Genomic DNA, 14,874 nt, shown 5'->3' with positions numbered 1-14,874 from the left:
CACCTTGCCCATTTAATTTCATCCAGCTTGGGGGTCAGGACCAGGGAAGAGGAGATGCACGTGGAAGGGCTTCACTGAGCTACAACTAGAGCCTTGGCTTCTGCCAGAGGCTGTGAGCACAGCTGTCCATGGGACAGGGCGAGTGGTTACCCAGGGCCAGGAAGGAAGAGTGATGAATGTCTTGGTCCCCCTCTGGCAAGAAGAGATTTACTACAACCCAGACAATCTGTTTATTATCCATCTAGCTATATGATCTATTTATTACAAGTCAGAGAGGAAAAAGGAAGTCAGTGTTCCAGCTGGGCAGGAGGAACAATAACCACGTCCATGTGTTCTTTGAGGGTCAGTAGTGGTGGTGGGGCTGGCTGGCAGCTGTCTGGTGGGGACGTCACCTGGCAGGGCCACAGGAAGCTGCATTACCACAGTGCTGTTTGAGCAGCCCTAATCAAAAGCTCCCCAGTGCAAGAAGAGAAGATAAACCCTCCAACCTGCCCACGAAAGGACACGTCTCCACCCTCTAGGTTTTGTGCAGCTTCTTTGCCAGCCAAGTCTGTAAATGTCAGGGCCTCATCTTTTTCAAAAACCAGTGAGTGAATTCTCTTCCACTCCTTGTGATACATCCCTTTCAGCAAAACCAAACCAGAACAAAACACAAGAAACAATTAAAGGCTCATACTGCAATCTCTTAAAGTTACAGTAACTGAGTTATGCCTTGTACTGTCTCAGGGCTTTTATAATTTTGAAAAAAAGATGCCCTAGAAAAATGCAGTAGCTCTGAGGAAGGGTTCTTCTGTGGTTTTTTTTTCTTTTCCCACTAACCTCCAAATTTCACTTGTAATATGAAAGAAAAAGTCTTATGTGTAACTAACTTCAGAGGGAAGGCCTGCAGGTTTTACTCTCATGAACTGAACAGCAATTCAGACTCAAAACTGCACATAGGAATTTTTTATGCTTAAAATGTGTTAAAAGAATCTTTGAAATTAAGAACTAACGGCAGCAGCTACATACAGCAAACACACTGCTTACTTTAGAGTTAACCCCCACAAAGGACAGATCTATCCCTGGTTCTGAGAGAACACCATGTAAATTCAATGGTGTGATTTCCAGCTACATTCTTCCTTCATCAGGCTGCTTGTGGTAGCTCTATTCATGAGCAGAGAGAAGTGGGGGCTGGATGGTCTGCATAAGCATTTTGAGCTAATGCACCTAAATTTTGAAGTGCCTTTTAAGTGTGTAAATTAGAAAACCTATAGCAAGAGAACAACTGCTGCAAATGCCAGAATAATTTTGTCTTGGAAAGAGAAGAAGTAAAACAGTGTCTCCACTGATTTCCTCTTTCTTTTTTCCCATTAGGAGAACAGAAAGATGATTGCAGGTTGATTCACACTGTTCTGATTTTTTTCTCTCAATTCTTATTTTTAGATTCTACCCAGGATTAATGGGTGTTCATCTGACCCACAGTATGGGAGCAGTGCAGAGCAGAGTGCCAAGTGAATCAGGATGGGCAGGGAAGGAAGGGGAGAAAGGGGAAGGACGGAGTAAAGAAGTTCTGCCTGTTTGCCACTGTGCACTATGAAAGAGGCATAGAAAAAGATTTTTCTCTCAAAAAACCCCTCACTGCTCCTCCCCATCCCCCTTCACTCCTGCAGGAATGAAATGAACCCATTCTCTGCCTTGTCTGACTTCTGTGTTGTGATCAGAGAACTTGGAGGATGTGACAGCAAGAAAAAGGGAGCAAACTGAATCTCAAATCAGGACACTTATTTTGAAACCCTTGCAGACACCATTCCCTTCTCTTATTTCTTCTAGGTTGCCACTGCTAACATTTTAATAGATTTATTTAAATCCCTTATTTGTCCAGTTACACTGGGGGGAAAATACTCTTCTTCCTAAACATGAGCAAACATTTGCCAGCAAACATTGGCCAGCCCACAAGAAGCCCCCAGCTTTCTCACCATCACTGTAGCTGCTTCATCTACAACAGCAAAGATGCTGACAGGCGGGGTCCCCAAACTGGGTGGCCACCACACTGTGATAAAGGCAGTGAGTGCTGAAAGTACTGAGTAATGGGGACACACAGAAACCCTGCCTGTGCTCACATCCCACAGAAAAGTTCTCCAGTGAGACCTGTTCTCTCAAACCCAGCTGTTGCCACTGTGGTTTCAGTGTATGACAGCAGCTGACTGCTAGATGACATCTTAGGTAAGTTCACAGTGTCTGGACAGGGTTCAGTTTCTCCACAGCATCTCAAACCTTGCTGTGTGTGCTTCAGCTTTGGGAGCAGAACAATGTTGATAACTCAGCCATGTCTGAGTTATTGCTGAGCAGTGCTCACAAAGCATCAAGACCTTCTTTGTTTCTCACTCTGCCGCTGCAGCAACTAGGCAGGGGAAGGTTTGGGAAGGGACAGAGCTAGGAAAGCTGAACCCAACTGACCAAAGGTGTATTCTACACCCTCAGTGTGTGAGGAAGAGTCCACAGAGGTTTCTCCATTTCTGTGTATTTGAAACAAAAAGACAAAACTGGGTGGTAATCTGGAGCAGACAGGGAGAGTTTCACTGAAAATGACTGCTCTGTGATACACCTTGTGAAATACACAACTCCTGACAATTCAGGAGATCTGGAGATCTTGTCTGGAGTTCCTCCCTGTTTCTTAGCACAAAGAGACAAAAAGCTGAAGGCCACCGAAATTAACAACTGTGCTGTCCCCACAGCATAGGGGACACATGTCAGGTTTGTGGATTGTGTTGTAAAGGGAAAAGGACCTCTTGATAGGGAACAAATTGACACTCTAAGCCAGGCTGGCTGGGAGGGTCAGGTCAAATAAGTAATCACAAGCACATTTAGTACAAACCGGATATCGAGGAGAACATCAACCAGAGCAAAGGCTGTGAGAAGATGACCCTTTCCAGTTGCTTATATGCTAATTACAGGATTCTGAAAAAAATGGATAGAGCCTCTGCCTATAAAGTAGCAATGCAAAATAGTACTCTTGAAAAATAATTGCTATACTTAGACTATTATATTATTAACAGAAACAGCTGTAGCCAATTTAAAAATTCCAAACGGAAGAGGGTGGTGCCAGGCCATATGTGTCACAAATGACATCTGAGTGACTGACAACTAGAAAATAAATAATCTTGGAGAGTTACAGGGTTGATGAGCTTCTTCAACACTTATGTACAGGAAGTACAAAATCCCTTCTTGAGTTGCTTTGGAGACCTTATGTCACTAGCACTAACACAGGCCTGTCCTTTCCAAAGGGCTACAAATGACAAGTTACTAACCCCTAAATTCAAAGAAAGATTTGCCTTCCTAACCTTGTGAAATTAAGCTCTTGCCAATGAGTCATCTACAGCATCGGCCTCCCAGCACCAAAGGGGACAGGAGCAGCTCACAGCACAATCACCACAAGGTGAAGAGCTGAGCTCCACCACACATGAGCTAAACCCCACAGTGGTCACACCTAAACTGCCTGTGAGTCATACATGGGGTAGCATGGGAGCCAGAGCATCCCTGCTCGAGACTTTGTCAGTAGAGAGGAAATAGCCACAAACCAGAAGTTACTGGTTGTTTAGGCTGAAAAGGACCAACACTTCCTGTGCAAATAGTTAACATTGTCTGCAATCAAATCCAGACCAGAATTTTATGCAATATGTGAGCGTACGCTCTTTATAGATACATAAATTAAAATCCTAGTGGCATGCTTTCTGAGAAGCAATTTCACAAAACTAGAGTGAATGGGAGTCAAATCAGGCTGAAGGCAGAACATACAGAAAGTTGCTGACATCTGCAAGCAGTTTAAGGCATTTCCTAAATGCCTACACTATTACAACCATGGAAATGGGCTAGATAAAAATAACACACAACGAAAAAACCCAACAGCTGGGTTTATCAGGGAAGTGAAAAAACATATAAAATGTTATATAGAAAACTGGTACGTGAAAGGGGAAAGAGGAAGAGATAATAGTAGCAAAAAAAACCCCTAAAATAAAGATGATATACAGGAATCAAGAAGATACTAGAAAAAAAATGTCGGCACATAAAAACAGAAATACATCTTAATTTTTTTAAAGCAGATTATGAAAGATGAATCCCGAACAATAAAAATTGTAGAAACGTTCATTACAATACGACAGCAGCAGAAGTTATTCAGTAAATGTTTCCAATTAGCACACAGGTAAAAGGATGGATGATCTGTTTATGATGATGATAATGAAATAGTTTCCCACCACAGCAGCCCCTGGAGAGGAGATGTTAAGCAGCAGATAAATGATTCTGGGTGATTCAGATTAGTTGCTAGAAATAAACTTGTCTCAGAAGGTTTACAGAGGTAGCCTTGGAGCTGCTACTGCATCTAAAGCACTTCTTGGCCTTTGGGGAAGGACCAGGGACAGGAAGAAGGTTCATACTGGGCTACTATTTGAGAAGGGTAGAAAGTAATTACAGGCCCATTGGATGAGTCTCCAGTATTTTGCAGAGCATAGAACAACCAGCACTGGCCTCAATTAATAACTTTTTTCAAAGCTCTGTAATTAAAGTCAATTAACTTGGCTTTAAGGAAAATAGATCCTGTCAAACCAATTTGACATAACTTCTTGTAAAAATTACAAGTACACTTGAAGAAGGCAGCATCGTTAACAGTATTACAAACCTAAGTCATTTGACTGGGTCTGTAGAATATCTTTATGAATGCTTTGAAGTCTACATGGGATGTCTCCATCTGTATAGGGAGAGCAGGACTCCATTGGTGGAGAGCACCATATAAGATCAGGCTAAAACCTTGAACCTATTTTATACTGAAGTCACTTTTGAGTCCAGAGTCATATTAGAAGTATTAAAAAGCTGCTAAATTAAGGAAAGCAAAGTGTAACTGTAAATTGGAAACTATTTATTAGCAAACAAATGGGTTCCTGTTGGATTCCACAGGCATTGGTGATGATCCCTTTACTATTTAATAGTCTTACCAGTGACCTGGATTAAAGTTAAGTCATTGTGGTTAGACATGAGACTAGGAATGGCAGAAAACAAACCACAAAATAACAAGCCTGACACAGAGCAACTGGGGTCTGTAGAAAAATGGGAGAAACCAGTTTAGGTGTTAATATGGCCAAGTACAAAATGCCCTTATGAGAATGAAGAATCCAGGCCATACTTACAGGATGAGAGGGAGAGAGAGGACTCTATCCTCCGAAGCAGAGACTGAATGTGAGACCCAGGGTCCTGGGAAGCAATCAGCTCAACATGAATTCCCCACGCAAGGCTGTGGCCAAAAGGGCTAATGCGAGCCTCAGCTGTACAAACAAATGAAAATCAAAAGATGAGTAGGTAGGTTATGGTGACGCTGTGTTTGGTTCTTGTTCCTCTGCTCTGTGAAACACGTATCAGGTTCTGCTGCTCCATTTTACAAAAAAACTGTTGGAAAAACCAGCAGAGTGTTCAGGGAAGAGAAATTAAATAACTGGATCACTGGGCTACAGGAGGCTTCGTTATAAACAAAAATCTTAGAGAGAATTTTATTATTTTGTTCATGGTATAGCAGTATTTTTACATTGAATAAATTTGATAACAGCAGACTTTGATCTAGCAAAGGTAGAAATTGCACCGAGACTGAAAATTATTCCAATCCAGGCTGTGAACAGGCAAGTTTGTTCTGCTTGTTCAGCAATGATGTGTTATAGCAAATTAACCAGTAATTAACCCTTTGCACCACAGTTCATGAGGTACTGCCCATCTCTGCAAAGTTGAGAAAGTAACCACGCTTGATTCAAAAAGGATGCGTGCCCACGCACCTTGGGTAAATTGCTACAAAGCAGGAGCTCCTGCTGGTGAGCTGAGTGGTCACTGCACCACACTGTGCTCTATGTTGCCACCAAGAAACTCTCCTTCTCCTTGGAGGGTATTAATCCTGGCAGCCTTCCTGCTCACATCTTACAAAACATCTCCAGGGAAACCCCAGGTTTTTGGGGATGAGGTGCCATTTTAGTACAGATGACACCCAACTGTCCATCTTCTGCAGGATCTGCAGGCAGGCTCAATTCCCAGAACCTGGCTGCACACAAAACCTCACTGTACAAAGCTCCTCACACTGAGATCCCAAGGAAACCACTTTTAGGAAACTGATGGGTGTTGTTACAACTCCGCTACTGGTGACTCCTTGTTTCAGCAATTCACTTCATCTGCCGCGTGCCACTGGGACCTTGTCCCGGGGATCTGGCTGGGATCTCATCCAGCCACAGAAGGTGACCTCAGAGAATTAAGTTGTGGAAGAGTCCTCCATACCTCACTGGTATTTCCTCTCCCAAATTCACCCTTTTAGGATGAACCAGTGGACTAGCTATCTTCTTCATGGAAATCCTTTATGCAGATTGAATGGATATGAGCACTACTCCTGCAGGAACCTCCCAGGTCACTCAGGGCATCTACCTGTCTCCTCCTTGCCTTTCTGCATGCTTAGGGAGCTGGGCGCTGCCAAGAAAGCTTTTGGTTATCTGTCCCAAGGCTGGGGTTGGGCATTTGGGTTCCTGAGGACCATGTGTTCAGCTGTGGGGCCCTGGTGACTGAATTTGCTTCATCTCACAGGCTGCCAATATTTAAATCTGGTGTTTTTTTAAGGAGGCAGCACAAGCTTTTGTGCGTGCTGTCTGTCTTAACCTGGGCCTTTGGCCAGGAAGTATTAATCCTATCAATGTGCAGGAGTGGGAAGGCTGGAAGTGTTTGATTTGTGCCAGTTGCTGGCATCATCTCATTTTAAGCTTCTGGAATGAACCCATTTATGACTGAATGCTGCAGTGTAAATTCTGCACACAGAACAGATAAAATAATCTCAATTACTTTAACTCAGGACTAGTTCACATATGCCACTCCAGAGATTAAGAAGGCGTTATTTCATACAAACATCTAATTAAATTTAATTATGGTTCTACAGTTATTTTTATGTTAAACAGGTGGAAAAAATGTGTTTTTCAAACTTTTGGTTATGCGCAGTAAGTGACGCCTGCTAAAACACAGCATAGTAAAATCTTGGTCATATGTCACAAACATAAAAGAGAGATCCTGTCTTCAGTAAACATGTAGTACAAAGCTTCTGCAGAGTGAATCACAGCAAGAAAGATTGTAAAAATTTTAGGGAGGAAAAAGGCTTGTCCAAGTGTGGTGTGTATGTACGTGTATGTGTACATGCATTCACACACACCCCACTGCTTCAGCTCTGCTATATCCAGCATTCCTACCAACAATTCCTGTCAACAGTCAGCTCAAAACTCTGATTGGCAACTCCTTAGTCACTAACAGAGCAGAAGTTTAGGGAAAGCTGATTGAGGACAAGGTTTCAGAGCTACTAATAAAAGATGAATCAGAGCGTGTAAAAGTACAGTTTGAAGTGTGCATTTTTGCATCTTTATACTTTCTGTCCTCCTGGATACATTTTTCTCCCTCTCCCTCTGGCACAACCCCAGCTACATCCTACAGCATGAGGATGTCCTGTTAAGCACACATGCAACTGTGTTTTTAAACCTTGTAAAGGCTTCCGTCAAAAGACGTACCAAGGATCACATAAGCCAGACTCCAGAAACAGAATTTTACAGATGAAGTAACTGTGATAATCTTCCTAACTATAAGCATTAAAAACTACATAGAAGTAAAAAGCTTTAATACATGGATTTAAAAAAAAAATCGTTTTTTGAAATATTGCAAAATAAATCAGATGCAAGGCTTTTCCTTTTATTCTAGACACACAGAATTAAATAGGAAAATGTGAAACTAACCATCCCATCTGCCTTTGTAATTCACCCAGACTAGACACAGAAATGCTATGGAATTTAATGCAATGAACCCCAGAAGTGTCACTTTCACAAATCTCAAGAGGCATCATTGACCCGAGGCTGGCTGCAGTTTCTGCCCCAATTCCAGTTTAATGTATTCCAGTCTGACCCTCAAGCGACAGTGCTGCTGGAGAACACGCTAAGGAACAAATGCAGGCAATTGCTTTGACATAATTCTTTTGGACGCAGGCAGATCGAATGTGCTGATGTCAACAGAGACCAGAAAAGAGTTTTATCCAATCTCCTTTCCTCGCTGAAGAAAACAATGAGAGGAAACAAAGCACAACCCACACCCCAGCCAAACAACATGCCCACCTCCCAGCAGCAATACTGATACATGCTAAGAAAGGGAGAACCAAGGAAAACGTTCCTAAAGTAGCATTTGGAGGTATACACAGCATTTCATCCATAGCTTAAATTTACACAACTTGTGTATATCATTGGCTCTCTGCACATAACATGCATGAAACATCTGTCCTATAGGAGGTATTAATTTAAAACCCCAGGAACAGCTTAATGGCTGTTCAAACAGTCCTTTATGACCACAGTACATTCAAAACAGTTCCTAACACAGCTCCCTCTACTTAATGTAAAGCACTCTTCTTCCCTTTCTCACATGCTTCTAAAGTTTAGGGGGCTGCATGGACCTGCTCTCAATATAATTGTCAGGACTATTCCTTCCTGCCCTGACACTCACTTAAATATCCAAGCTCTAGCGTGCTCTGGGGCTGCACAGTTTGAAGTCAGAGAACATTGAGACAACACTGACTTTTTTCTGCACAGGGACAGCAAGAAGAGAAGCTGGGAATATTTTTTCCATAAGAAAGATTAATTATGGTAGGAAACCAGATCAAGGATTCTACAATAGCTATCCTGAGAATAAAAGACTGAGCTAAAGATTTTCTTCTCCACCTAGTGATGCTGCTCCTGAAATGACTTCTGTAAAAAGAGGAAGACCCACACATCAATGATACAGTTTTTCAGAACTCACCAGGGAAAATACCAGGGTTGAACGTGGCTGGTCCTTCAACTTTATACAATAAACAACAAACAAAAAAGCAGATCTCAAGCTCATTTCCTCCTCTCCCTTTTACTGCCTCTCCTAAGAATGGCTTCCAGCTCTGGCATTTGCAGTTTTTCTTTTCTCCCAGTCCTCCAGCTCCTTCCCCATCAGTCCATACAGAAAGATTGTCTGCAATGGTTTAACACAAAAAACAGATGAGATACTTAAGGCTTCCCCTTTCTGTGTGCCTGGAGTGTTTCCAGGAAGAGAAATTCTGGTGAGGATTCTCACTTTGCTCTTCGGCAGCTACTTGTGTGGGTCACTCTGCCACAATAAAAGCCTGCATCTGTTACCTGACCATGACTGAGAGACAGACAAAGATTACCATTTTTAATGGTAACTTTTCATAGGAAATGTGGTCTGAGAGAAGAGTGGTCATGTGCGAGAGCCACTGAAGCTCCTTGATGTGGAACATTAAACCACCCCTACAAGCAGTAGAAGCAGACTTTTGTCCTTTGTCTACTGCCCTTTATGTGACCTGCCCCCAGAATGTGGCCACAAGTTGTGGTCCACAGCTTGGCTGAGCATCAGAAGCCGCAGAATCTTTTACTTTGTGCTGAGACCTGCATAAGCATCACAAGGCTCAGGCAATAAGGATTTTAAGCCCACCAATCATCAGGAATTATATACAATTTAGTCATAAAATCAGGAGTGGTTTGGGTTGGAAGGCGCCTTAAAGACCATCTTGTTCCAACCTTTTGCCATGGGCAGGGACACCTTTCACGAGACCATATTACTCAAAACCCCACCCATCCTTGCCTTGAACACTTCCAGGGATGGGGCATCCACAGCTTCTCTGGGCAACCTGTTCCAATGCCTCACCACCCTCACAGAGAAGAATTTCTTCCTCATATCTCATCTAAGCCTACCTTGATAAAGATCTTTATTAATGGCATAGGCATTGAGATTGAGCGCACCCTCAGCAAGCTTGGGGATGACACTGAGCTGAGTGGTGCCATTGACACGCTGGAGGGAAGGGATGTCATCCAGAGGCACCTTGACAGGTTTGACAGGTGGCACTGTGCAAACCTTGTGAAATTCAGCTAGGCCAAGTGCAAGGTCCTGCACCTAGGTCAGGGCAACCACCAGCATCTGTACAGACTGGGGGACGAAGGAACTGAAAGAAGCCCTGTGGAGAAGTACTTGGGAGTACAGGTGGATGAAAAATTGGTATGAGCTGGCAACATGGGACTCCAGCCCAGAAAACCAGCTAGATCCTGGGCTGCATCAAAAGCAGTGTGGCCAGCAAGTCAAGGGAGGTGATTCTGTCCTTTTACTCTGTTTTTGTAAGATCCCACCAGGAGTTCTGCACCCAGCTCTGGGATCCCCAGCACCAGATCTTGGACTTGCTGGAACAGGTCCAAAGGATGGCCATGAAGATGATTAGAGGGATGGAACACCTCTGCTATGTAGATAGGCTGAGAGACTTGGGGTTGTTCAGCATGGAGGAGAGTCCAGGAAGACCTTAGAACAGTCTTAAAGGAAGCTTACAAGAACCACGAAGAGAAACTGTTTACCAGGACCTGTAGTGACTTTTTAAAAAAATCCAGTTTTCAACTAAAAAAGGGTAGATTTAAACTGGAAATGGGAAGAAATGTCTTACAATGAAGATGGTGAGACACTGGAACAGACTGCCTAGAGAGGTTGCAGGTGTCCTGTTGCTGTTGCTGGAAGTGTTTGATGTCAGGTTGGATGGGGCTTTTAGTAACATGGTCTAGTGGCAGATATCCCTGTCCAGGGCAAGAGTGTTGGAGTAGATGAACTTTAAAAGTTCGAAGAACTGTTTTCTGTGATTGGTGATTCTGTTACTGAACTGGATTCTCATCTCTGTGATTCCTATCACAAAACACAGCTGGTGCAGCTCATGCAAACTGGGACTTAATGGCGCTGTGAGAGAACGTGTGGAATATGGGTACAAACCCACACCACTGTAGATAAAGAAAGCACATACTCTCCAGGATAAAGGCACACGAAGAAGAAGGGATTAAGATACTCACGTGGTTTTGTCTAAATGCACATATGATACAAAACAAAAAGCAAGAACCAAATGCACTCACACCTTTACACCGTCATTTGTGTGAAGAGTCTGTCTATTATTTCTTCCATACTGTAGAGCCGTGCTTGTTAGGACAACCACAGCAGTGGTTATGTAGTTCACACTCACTATCTTTTCAGAGCATGAGAGATCCAATCATCTGCAGTCTTCCAATACTTCCCTCTAAACCTGCTCCTCTGACTCCAGTTTTCAGGGACAGCAGATTACTTGTTGTTTGTCTACTGCAGGCTGTTACAATATTTTTACAACAGGAAATGTGTGTTCCATACGTAAGAAAACTACACTTACAAGAAATAATGCAGGAAAGTGATCCAATTTCTCTTCTGCTTCCTTCCTTCTGCAGTGTGCTGCATTGAGATGTTTGTTCCAATACACAGATACCAGTTCAAGGCCAAGATTTTATTTACCCTGATGGTACAAAACAAGCCAGCACTTAAACTGCAACTCAAACACCTCGAGCTGTTGTGCTCCATTCATGTTCATCTAAGTGATTTAGGTAAGTGGTCTAAAATTTCTCTTTTCAAGGTTATTGAGCCTGTCTTATCCACGGCCCGATATTTTTATGGCAGTGCTATAGATTTAAAACTCCTGTGAATAAAGAACACTTTCCAAAGATGCAAACAGCAGAAAGAACAGGAAGCGTCAATTTGAAGTGAACCTCAGTACTGCAGACTGTAAGAAAATGTCCATTGTGCTGCATTTAGGGAAAATAACCCAACATCTTCACTAAGCACTGCACCTACCCATGGATGTTACTCAGCTACCATTGCTGAACAAAGACATCTGAGTAAGTGCTACTCTTCACTTCTCTGCTTTTGGAAAACCAGTTTTTAATTTAGGAAGTCTGAGGTAGCCTTTTAAGAGAAAACTTTAAAGCATTCTCCTATTTATTACTGGGACTGACAATACATGTATATAAAAAATTATAAATTATGTATATAATAAATTATAAATTGCCACATGCTATGCCTCCAGTCTGCAAGCTAAAAGCTGGCAAGAGACTCTATACTGCCACACGGCCAAATCTGCATCAGGCAAGTTGTTGAATTTGGTAAGTTATGAACACCAGCAAATTCGCAAGCTGACCAGTCAGTGCTGACTGCTCAATGCCAAAGTTCTTGGAAAGGGATAAAGAGATGGGTCAGGAAAGGACAGAACTCTGAATAGCTGTAAAAATAACATCTGAGTTCATTTGTTCTCTATCTCTCATGCTGAAAACCATCAGACTATTAAAACTCCCCACTGTATCCTGCATTTTTTTGTGAGCTAAGAGAACAAACTCTTTCATATTTAAATGTTAGACAGGTATTTAAAACACAAATGAAATCAAGGGATACTTCCAAAAGTTATGTTTATTTTGTATATGATGTCAGTAGTGTATTCTCCTGGCAAGGCAATACTGTTTCTGAAATGCAGATTTCCCTACAGCTGGATGGGAGGTTCTGCTTTTTGTTTGCATTTGGGCACTTAAACACGTTCCTTGAAGATGAAGCATGAAAAATGAGGCTCCATGTTTCCTTCTGTATATATATATTTTTCAGATGCCAGGAGCATAAATAAAAGCAAAAGAAAAGGGTCCCCAACCTTGTCAGCTTCCCAGAACTATATTTTGTATGCTGGTGCTTTTGTTTTCTTGCAAGTTCAGCACTGCTGTGATGGCAGCACCCTGGATTCCCCCTGCCCCCAACGAGTGATACATATTAGTACATCTGTTTTCTCTGTAAAGTCTTTCTGCATTCTTTGCAGGGCACAGGAAGGATGTGGGCTCCTTTTCACATTCAAATGAGGCAAATTAGCCTTTGCCTGGTTCCTTCAGTATAATGCTTATTTTACATTTAAGCGTGAGAAAAAGGGAGGAAATAAACCCCAATACATTAGGTGGGTTGCATGTTCCATTTTGGTGCAAGCCTCACTGAGCCTTGTTTTGTGAACTGCTTTCCACAGGACATGATTTCAGGATGATACTTTAATTAGTTCAACAGTGTAATTATGTAAAACGACCAAATAGTCTGCCCAAAGAAATAGCTGCCACAGACACATTAAACATGAGAAAAAGCTGAAGATGCCGACCTGGATCAGCAGGGTTCAGGCAATCCAGGGCTGACCAGCCTGAAAGCAGCACTGCAGGAGAAAATCTGAGTGTTCCAGAGGAAACTAAGCTGAACACAATCCAACAATGCTCCCTTATGGCATGGCAAAGGTGGCCATCAGCTTCCTGGCTTGCAGTAGAAAAAGCACTGCCAGCAGATTGAGAAATATGATCCTTCCCCTGTATCCAGCACTGGTAAGACATGACTGGAGTGCTGGATTCAATTCAGGGATCCCTGAAAATTTGGGGTTCCCTTGTACAGAAGAGATATGAACTTAATTGAGCAGATCCAGTAAAAGGGAAACAAAGATGGTTAAGATTTTAGATCATTCATCCTATAAGGAAAGGCTGGGAGAGCTGGGACTCTTCAGCCTGGAGAAGAGGAGGCTCTTTTAATGTGTATAAATACCTCATGGAAGGCAGTAAATGAGACAAGGCAAGACCTTGCAGTGGCTTCCAGTAACTGGTGATGGAGACAAGTTAAAGTACAGGAAATGCTGTTTAAACATGAAAAAACCCCTCTTGTACTGTGAGGGTGCTGAACACTGGCACAGGTGGGCCCAGAGAGGCTGTGGAGTCTCCATTGCTGGAGATATCCAAACCCCACTGGGATATGACTCTGTGAGACCAACTTTAATTTCACCCTGGTTTGAGCAGAGGGTTGGAGTAGATGATTTCCAGACACCCTTTCTAACTGCAGCAGTTTGGGATTCTGCCAGGTCATGTGAAGACCTGCTGTGCTTACAAAAATCCTCCTCTCACTCCTTGTACAAGACAGAGACAAATGCAACAATTCAGTAAGGTAACAAAAGCATAGTACACACTTTACAGGGAAAAGCTGTGGTTCAGAGTCCCTCTTTTTTATGTCCTGTGCTCTAATCCAAGTGGTAAAGCTAAGAGATGGGATGCAAGGAAAAACCAAACTGCTTAGTAAACTGTGCTTTACCCCAGACAGTTAGCTCTAGGGGGAAGTTCAGTGCATGCTCTTTGCACTACAGCAACTTCTTGCACAGACAATGCATCCTATGCACACCCTACATCCAGAGAACAGAGAATGAAGTAGTCAGGTGCTGTAAAGTTACACTCAGCTTTCTGATGGAAATCTCCTCAGGCAAGAAGCCCTTAGCTCTGCGACAGTTGTGTGCCAGGTCTGACAGGTTTTACTGAGAGACCTGAAGAAGCTTTGACACACCTGCTAACACATGAAGCGCTTTATCCATCTCAGCTGCCATCCTCACCCACAGGTCTGGGATGCAGCAATCTCACAGCAAGCAATGGGCTGTGTCCTTGGTCCAGAGCCTTGCAAGAGCCATGTCCCAAGTCCCTGCTCTGCTCACAGACTACCCCTTGAAATAACTTACTTGCTGTTGCTCTTGGTTTTCCCCCTGTTCTGACCTGAGTCACGTACAATGCACTTTCCCCTCAGCCTGTGTGAGCAGAGCCCTGCCATGGTCTTCACCCTCTCTGTGAGAGCCCTGAAGCCTCCTCTGACACAGAGCAGCAAGAGTTCCTACACTCTCAGAGCTGACACTGGTTTTTCAGACACCTGGCTGCACGAAGAACACAACCAGCTGCTGTTCTCACACACCTCTCTCTGCTCCAAAGCCAAAGCCATCCAAACTGATCAGTCTTGCAGCACCACTGTGTGTGTCAGCCTGAACTCCCCTTCACCTTCCGCCTCCCTGCTTAAAACAGTAGCACAAAGTTCCAACTCAGATACCTAGAGTAAAAGATAATCCAACCTAGATTTAGATCCAGACTTCCCCCAAAGCCTGAGCAGCCTCAGGCTCTAGCTACCCTCAAGCAGTAGGAGCAAAAGAGCTGCTCAATTGGACACTGATGC

At 43.1% G+C, this 14,874-nt stretch overlaps 1 protein-coding gene across 9 annotated transcripts in view; it reads right to left on the bottom strand.

Moving 5' to 3' along the window:
• The window catches only part of FYN (FYN proto-oncogene, Src family tyrosine kinase), a 138,663-nt gene that overhangs the window by 48,814 nt on the left and 74,975 nt on the right, over positions 1-14,874 (bottom strand). For 5 of the 9 annotated variants that reach the window (XM_030945523.1, XM_030945531.1, XM_030945532.1 and 2 more), the window contains one exon: positions 5,160-5,294. The exons of 3 other annotated variants lie outside the window; for them this stretch is intronic. The gene's annotated coding sequence lies outside the window, so the exon portion shown is untranslated. Of the gene's footprint in view, positions 1-5,159; positions 5,295-8,814; positions 9,707-14,874 lie in introns of those variants that run through there. One more of the 9 variants, XM_030945526.1, reaches the window with a different exon arrangement.

Source organism: Camarhynchus parvulus, chromosome 3 (genome assembly GCF_901933205.1).
Source record: "Camarhynchus parvulus chromosome 3, STF_HiC, whole genome shotgun sequence".
Taxonomy (NCBI): domain Eukaryota; kingdom Metazoa; phylum Chordata; class Aves; order Passeriformes; family Thraupidae; genus Camarhynchus; species Camarhynchus parvulus.
The sequence above is the reverse complement of the archived record's forward strand: the minus strand, read 5'-3'. Positions and strand labels throughout refer to the sequence as shown.